At 39.8% G+C, this 8,066-nt stretch overlaps 1 long non-coding RNA gene across 2 annotated transcripts; it reads left to right on the top strand.

Annotated features, from left to right (window-relative positions):
* The first annotated feature begins 3 nt into the window (after nucleotides 1-3).
* LOC106701260 (uncharacterized) lies at nucleotides 4-7,842 on the top strand. 2 transcript variants are annotated; one of them, XR_011464537.1, is made up of 6 exons: nucleotides 4-191; nucleotides 337-492; nucleotides 852-939; nucleotides 2,360-2,431; nucleotides 5,505-5,579; nucleotides 6,596-7,842. It is a non-coding gene; the product is annotated as an uncharacterized lncRNA (long non-coding RNA). The 2 variants fall into 2 exon arrangements; XR_011464538.1 differs by lacking the exon at nucleotides 2,360-2,431 and having other exon boundaries at nucleotides 14-191.
* Nucleotides 7,843-8,066: the final 224 nt, after the last annotated feature.

Below are 8,066 nucleotides of genomic sequence, written 5' to 3'. Positions count from 1 at the left end.
GGGTATTAAGCCAACCTCTGGGCCTCCCCTCGCTCCTCGTTGGAGGGTGGTAACTATATTTCGCTACAATGGGCTCTTTTTCGTCCGGCCTGGTGAAATCTAGGGCCATCCGCGCTTCTTCCGAGGCTCGGCCAGAGAATGCCAAGGGGGAAAGGCAGGACAAAAGTTGAGGCGAATCCAGAGGCATGCCGGTGGGTCTCAAAGTGCGAGCTCTGAAAGTGTCGGGAGGTCTAGGAAAGGATGAACGTGGCGCCCTAGAAATATTGAAGGCAAAATTAGAACCCAAATAAATTATTTAATGGGGGGCATGTCATTTTCTTGCATTTTATTTTGCAGTTATCTGATGCGGAGATAATGTCGGAGCTATTGGTAGAGTAGGTATGTGACCTCAGGATTTAATGAGAATTTAATACCAAGATAAGTCGGTTTTTAATTCATCGAGCTCTTTCCTGCAAGATCCTTTGCCGCAATGGGGATTAAGAAGGAGATAAGGTAAGAAGGTTCTGGGGATTTGGGGGGAAGCGCACGGTCTAGTGGGGACTCGTCAATAGAAGTACTAGGAGGGGCAGGAGGGAGGGCAGTGAAATGGTTTTGCTTGGGATGTGCGACATCGTGGATAGTTTTCAGGAATGAGAAGATCTTAGAACGATGTCTTTTTTAAAGCTCTTTATGTTTACGGTATGAGACTTCAGTTTTTACAGAAGAAACAAAATGGAGCCAAGGTGGGGCGTACTTTCTATTTTGCATGTTTGAAGACGTCCTTAGTATATTATGTAGCATCTTTCCTGCTTAACGTTGGAGGCTCATTAAAGAAAACGAATGTTCGTAAACTTTTTTATTTCTGTCTCTAGCTGCAAGAATGAGTCCAGCATCCAAGCAAGGTTGTTCTTTCTCCCTTGTTACTTAATCCAGATTCTGGCTGAAAAGATTCATCTCAAGGTATTGTTCACAGTTGCTTTCCATTATAATATGCTTATGTAGTATTCAGTTCAATCCTTGGAAGGAAAGTTATGACCAACCTAAATAGCATATTAAAAAACAGAGACATTATTTTGCCAACAAAGGTCCGTCTAGTCAAGGCTATGGTTTTTCCAGTGGTCATGTATGGATGTGAGAGTTACACTGTGAAGAAAGCTGAGTGCTGAAGAATTGATGCTTTTGAACTGTGGTGTTGGAGAAGACTCTTGAGAGCCCCTTGGACTGCAAGGAGGTCCAACCAGTCCATTCTAAAGGAGATCAGTCCTGGGTGTTCATTGGAAGGACTGATGCTAAAGCTGAAACTCCAATACTTTGGCCACTTCGTGCGAAGAGTTGACTTGTTGGAAAAGACCCTGATGCTGGGAGGGATTAGGGGCAGGAGGAGAAGAGGACGACAGAGGATGAGATGGCTGGATGGCCTCACCGACTCAATGGACATGAGTTTGAGTAGACTCTGAGAGTTGGTTATGGACAGGGAAGCCTGGTGTGCTGCGGACACGACTGAACGACTGAACAGAACTGAACTGAAAAAGTGTTGGTTCCAGGGAAGTACGCTTAGGCTCTTTGAACCCATTAAAGGTAACTTTAAATGGAGACTTAAAGTTACCATTATGGAGTATTAAAAGAGCAATGCTTGCGGGTGTTGGACATTTCTGATTGAAGTAGAGCCCTGGGCAAAAGGGCTGCTGTTAAGATAGGTTCAGGGATAATCTAACCTGCTTCGAGCTGGGCACGAAGGTGGGTGCTGCTCCTAAGAGAGTCCAGGTGCAGGCACACATTTTTCATTTTGTTAAGCTAGAGCTGCCAGTTCAGCATCAGAGTACAAAGAAGGGATGTTTTTCTTTCCTGCTGAATTAGTTCATGAGAATGTGGCTCTCAAAGTCTTGACAGTATCCATCTAATTATTTATTACAGATGGGTTTCAGAAAACTGCAGTGCTGGGGAACAATTGACTTCAATGCACACCTGCTCAATGAAAGTAACCAGCTTACTTTACAGCCACAGGGGGTCGGTGCTGTGGGTATTCTTAGTGTGCTTCTGGATAGGGAAGCATGCAATCCTTTATAAATGGCATCATTGATGTTGAGTTGTATTTATGTATTTTTACATTTGCTAATAAGCTTTATATACTTTTTGTTACTATTTTTCATTTTTTTCCTGGTCAAATTGAAGTTCTCAATTTATTTCTCATTTGATTATATCTTTGCTTCCTTCGATAGCTTCATATCCAATGATTAAACATTTTCACTGCTGTTCACATAATGAACTTATGTGATTACTGAATACATGAATGAGGATATGTAAGCTGTATTAAAGATATTATTTGTAGAAAGCACTGACCAGTGCAAAAAATAATTTGAAATAAAATATCTCTTTTCAGGAATTGTATTCTTGAAGATGTCGGAAAAAGATTCCTGGGTCTTGGAAGAGAATTACTAAAACTGCAGGGGAGGTAGTGTAATATCTTTCTTTTTTTTAGCATATTAAGTATTCCTGGTACAAGAGCAGTGAGTGGAAGGGGAGGATTGTCCAAGTAAAACATATATTTATAAAGGGTTGAATGAAATCTAACTTTCTGTTTTATGTTATAAAATCTCATTAATTGCTTACTTGGGGAAAAATTAGTAACAGCTAATGCTTATTGAGTTGTACTAAATGTTTTGTATGTGCAGGATTTTTTGTTTTTAACACATTTTTCTCAGCTATGAAAGCAAAAATAGAGGCTTTGCCTTCTAGGACTGGTATCTTCCGTATTGACTACCTATCTTTTTGTCAGATTTTTAGCTAGTATTACATTTATTTGTCATCCTGACATCATAAAATGTATTTCTAGTAACTGACATATTCTCACTGAATTTTTCATCCTGTTCTCTGGGGATTTTTGTTCTTCAGAAGGCCTTGGGGTTTTGAAATTATTGGTGACTGAGTATAAAGTCAGTTCTGAATCCAATCCTTGCCCATGAATTTTAGACCTTTTCAGTTAATTCATAAGTTGTACATTTTACTTTTTTGGATATAGATTATGACCTTCTGGGACTTCCCTCGCTTGGTTGGTTAAGAATCCGCCTGCAGTGTGGGAGACCTGGTTCGATTCCTGGGTTGGGAAGATCCCCTGGGGAAGGGAAAGGCTACCCACTCTAGTGTTCTGCCCTAGAGAATCCCATGGACTGTATGTATAGTCCAAGGGGTTGCAAAGAGTCGGACACAGCTGAGCGACCTTCACTTCACTTGACTTCTGACCTTCTGTGTTAGTGTTTATTGCTGTGTAACAGATTGCTCAATATTTGGCGATTTAAAGCAAACACTGATTAAACAGTAAGGAACGGAGGTAGAAGACAGACATCAGCTTCCAAACTGTCTTCAGTTGGCAAGCCTCCATTCCCTGATGGCTGTTGGCTGAAGGCTTCAGTTCTTCTTCACCGTGTGAGCCTCTCCCTGGGCTTCCTGAGTGTTCTTACCACGTGATAGCTGGCTTTACCCAGAGGGACTGGTCTAAGAGAAAGGCCAAGATGGAAGCTTGTCTTTTAATACTTTTTTTTTTAATTTGCTTGAAAGTGACAAAACATCGCTTCTGCCCTGTTCTGTTGGCCTTAGTGTGGTGTAGGTGGGCACTATACAAAGGTGTGACTACCAAGAGGGGAGGGGTCATCAGAGACCATCTTGGAGCCTGACTGCTGCTGCTGCTGCTAAGTCACTTCAGTTGTGTCCGACTCTGTGCGACCCCATAGACGGCAGCCCACGTAATTAAGTATTATTGTTGTCGGACCCGTTTCCCCTCTCCTAATTCCTCCTAGGTGGAAGTGGTTAGAGAAGCTCAGTAACACTAAACCGTAGATAGAAATTGTGTATCCTTTGCCTTATTATTTTGCTTGGGGTGCAGAATGACTTGAAACAGTTGAAATTTCTATGTAGAGTATTTCAAGGAATGTAGTCTGATTGCTTGTAGGCAATTACACAAATATTTGAGATAGGATGCATTAAAAATACAAATATGCAGCAGCAGAATTAGAGGAGTTTGCCCTTTTCCCCCAAAGGGTGAGTGTATGTCCTTTTCTTTCTGCTGCTCGCCGCCGCCCTGGGCTCTGTCCCTCTTAATGAGCAAAACATAGACCTTGTCAAGCAGTAATAATGTTCTGCTGCTGCTGCTAAGTCGCTTCAGTCATGTCCGATTCTGTGCGACCCCATAGACGGCAGCCCCCCAGGCTCCTCTGTCCCTGGGATTCTCCAGGCAAGAACAGTGGAGCGGGTTGCCATTTCCTTCTCCAGTGCATGAAAGTGAAAAGTGAAAGTGAAGTTGCTCAGTCGTGTCTGACCCTCAGTGACCCCATGGACTGCAGCCCACCAGGCTCCTCTGTCCATGGGATTTTCCAGGCAAGAGTACTGGAGTGGGGTGCCTTTGCCTTCTCCGCATAATGTTCTAAATAGGCAGAATTCTAATTAGTTCTGGAGACTTGTAATCTTTTTGAGTCTTTTCCCATCATCACTGCTTGAAAGTTCTTTGTTAGCAGAGACGACTCTCCCACTTTTCCTTTAAAGTTTTAGTGTTTATGATCACTGGAAACGTTGTCTGGTAACAAAGACATTACACACAGAGCGAGGCATAACCAGTTTGGGGATGTGTTAAGGTATGGGTTCAGTTCAGTTCAGTCGCTCAGTCGTGTCTGACTCTTTGTGACCCCATGAATTGCAGCACGCCAGGCCTCCCTGTCCATCACCAACTCCCAGAGTTCACCCAAACCCATGTGAATTGAGTCGGTGATGCCATCCAGCCATCTCATCCTCTGTAGTCCCCTTCTGCCTCCAGTCTTTCCCAGCATCAGACTCTTTTCCAATGAGTCAACCCTTCACATGAGTATTGGAGTTTCAGCCTCAGCATCAGTCCTTCCAATGAACACCCAGGACTGGTCGGTCTCCTTTAGGATGGACTGGTTGGATCTCCTTGCAGATCATCGAAAAAGCAAGAGAGTTCCAGAAAAACATCTATTTCTGCTTTATTGACATGCTAAAGCCTTTGACTGTGTGGATCACAATAAACTGGAAAATTCTGAAAGAGATGGGAATACCAGACCACCTGACCTGCCTCTTGAAAAACCTATATGCAGGTCAGGAAGGTATGGGTACTCCTCTAATATCAGGGTTAATGTTGAGAAGGCACCTCCAAGTTAGCATAAGCTGACCTGTACAAAGAAGTAAGTGACATGCTTGAAATTATCTTTGTTGAGTTTTTTCCAGTCATAGTAAAATTGGAAGTCTTGTCTGTTCTACGTGAGAAAACGGAAAACTATAGAAGTGTGCCTTTATGTATTTTTAAAGGGGAGCTAAGCAATAAAAACTTAAAACTAGAGCTTAAGTTGAAAATAAGTACAAATGTCCAATGATTAAACTTTTCCACTGCTGTTCACATCATGATTTGTTGTGATTAATGTATGTGAATGAGGACATAATGAAGAAAAGAAAATCATGATGCATATAGTTAAGATATGGTTTTTGTACATTGACTTGCCTGTAAATGTTTTTCATTTTAGGAATAAAATTGAAGGGTGTTTTTCTTAGAGAACACCATGTGTGAGATTTATCAAGAGTTTGAAGATTTATATAAGGTAAGAAGTTTATAAACTTATTTTTTTTAAGATAGTAATTTTAGAAAAACATTGGATTTTGTATTCATTATGTATTGAGCATAATGTGGATATTTAATTAAAATTTTTCCTCATTCAGCTTTCAAAGATAAAAAATATTATTTCAAAGATAATATAACTTTCATTTAATTCAGGAGAGGCTCTTGGGTGGGTTGGGGGGGTGTGTGGCAGGACTTTTAACCTTGATAATCATCTTTAAAAAATAATAATGATATAATTCTTTCAGGCCCTGAAATTCTTAGAGGTCATATATTCTTCGGTTTAAATTGGTTGAATTATTGGATATTCTGTAAATAATTCTTTGGTATGCTTGTGGATGACCATCCTTTTACTTGAGCTTTGTTCAAGAACAGTAGATAGGCAGGTAGTCAGAGCTGAGAACCTCAAACCTAATACCAGATTGACCTGCTGTGAATTAGGCATGGCATCTTGGGGTGTTTCTCAAATTTAACCAAGTTAATTTTCTATTTCTTAAAGTTTGATATAAACTTTATGGCCCTTAGTGATAAGATATATGAAATTAACGCATTTGAAAACAGAATTTAAACATTAATGGGCTGGATGCTACTGTTTTCTAGAAGTAAACATAGTACTGGCTGCTGTTCAATAAATGTTATACACATATGGGCTTGTGATTGTGAAGTTTTACAATCTGGACAACAGTACAGTTATCCAGAACTTTAATCTTTTGCAGTCCTTAAGACTATTGAAATGAGGGGAGGGGCTCTAAATTCTCCATAAATTTAAACACTCTAAAAGGGTGTTTTTGGACTGTCTGCAAATCCTTCTTTGAAGAATTCTATATAACATTATCTCCAAACATTCTTTCAGTGAGTATTTCAGAGTCTTAGAATTAACATTCTTTTCAGAAAAACTTCAGTTTTATTTGATCTAGAACTTGGTTGGCCAGTAGTTAACTAAATTGGGTTAAAAGTTGACTATTTTGTGAATTTCCAACACAAGTTTTTCTGTTTTAGATACGGGTCCTTTGCGCCATTTCAACATGTGAATCTTTTCACACGGTAGTTAAACAGCACCTGACCCACAGCAACACAGCGGAACTTTCAATTGTCACAATATTAACTGTGTATTATTGCATAAACTTGGCTATGGCTCTTTATTCCAGAATCATTATGCAAAGAAAAGGTGTGCATCAAGAATGGTATCAGTTACATCACTTCTTTCAAAGTCTTGGTCATCGAACATCTATTAGTTACACAGATAGCAAAGCATGTAACTGTTGCCTCCTTGTCTCCCAGTGATAAGCCCATGGAACATTTTACAAAAATGGATAATCAGAAGAGGGAATTGGTCAATAAATATGACTGAACTACAAAGAAATGAAAAATGATTAACACTGCAGATAAAATTAGTGTTAGAAGCTTTGAAAATGGCCACTGCAAAGCAAATATAGGATGATACCACGACCAACATGAAGCTACAGTACAAGCCACATTTTTTGAGTCTGATGAATATAAAAGCAAGGTAAAATTGGTTCAACATCTTTTAGTGTAAAATTTCACCAAGAACAGAAAGCCGCTTATGGTTGAAATGAAGCATTTACTTCTCCTTTGTAGTGTAATCAAGAACAAATACCAATCAGTTTGGCATTGAAATCAGTTGCTACATTGAAGGAAATGGTAATTACAAGGACATCTATTTACTGCCAGTAAAGGCTGGTTTCATCTCAAAGTCAACACAAACTAATGTTAAACTACCTAGTGAAGCTACAAACTCAGAGAAGGATGTTACTGTGAAATGTGTGCTCAGATTCCAAGAACTACAGGCAGTCCTTGCAGTAGCGAGAGGCTGTACTGTGGAAAAACTGCAGCATTCAGATGGGATGTAAATGGAGTTAGAAGATAGAGATGACCATTAGAGTGTTGACGCTGCTGCCATTCAAGAAACAGTTCTAGGTATGTAGGAGGCAGAACTCAGTGAAGTTTTATGTAGGAAAGCAGTTGTAAACAATGAATGCATCTCAAAAGAAGTGATGTTGTTGAACAACTTAACATTGAAGGAACTTGCAGAACTATCATGACATTGACTGTTAAAAGATAAAATTTTGGAAGCTGATTCAAACTTGGAAATGAATATGACAGTTTGCCAAGGCATAGATAAGATGCCTTGGCATCTCACTCCATATTATAAGTTTTATAATGAGAAAGCAAGCACATTTCAAAACTACTTGATACATGTTTTTTAATAAAGAAATAAAACGTAACTTTCAGTGTCTCCAGTGGTTTGTTTTGAGGTTTTTTTGTTTGGTGGGGGAGATAATTGTTGGGTTTGATTTTTTTTTTTTTTTGGCTGCACCATGTGGCTTGTGGGACCTTAGTTCCCTGATCAGGAGTTGATCTTAACCAGAGCAGTGAAAGCTACAAATCCTAACAACTGGACTGCCAGGGAATTCCCAATGTTTGTAGTGTTACTACAAATATTACTTTA

The sequence above is a fragment of the Bos mutus genome, chromosome 6 (genome assembly GCF_027580195.1).
Source record: "Bos mutus isolate GX-2022 chromosome 6, NWIPB_WYAK_1.1, whole genome shotgun sequence".
Lineage (NCBI taxonomy): Eukaryota > Metazoa > Chordata > Mammalia > Artiodactyla > Bovidae > Bos > Bos mutus.
The sequence above is the reverse complement of the archived record's forward strand: the minus strand, read 5'-3'. Positions and strand labels throughout refer to the sequence as shown.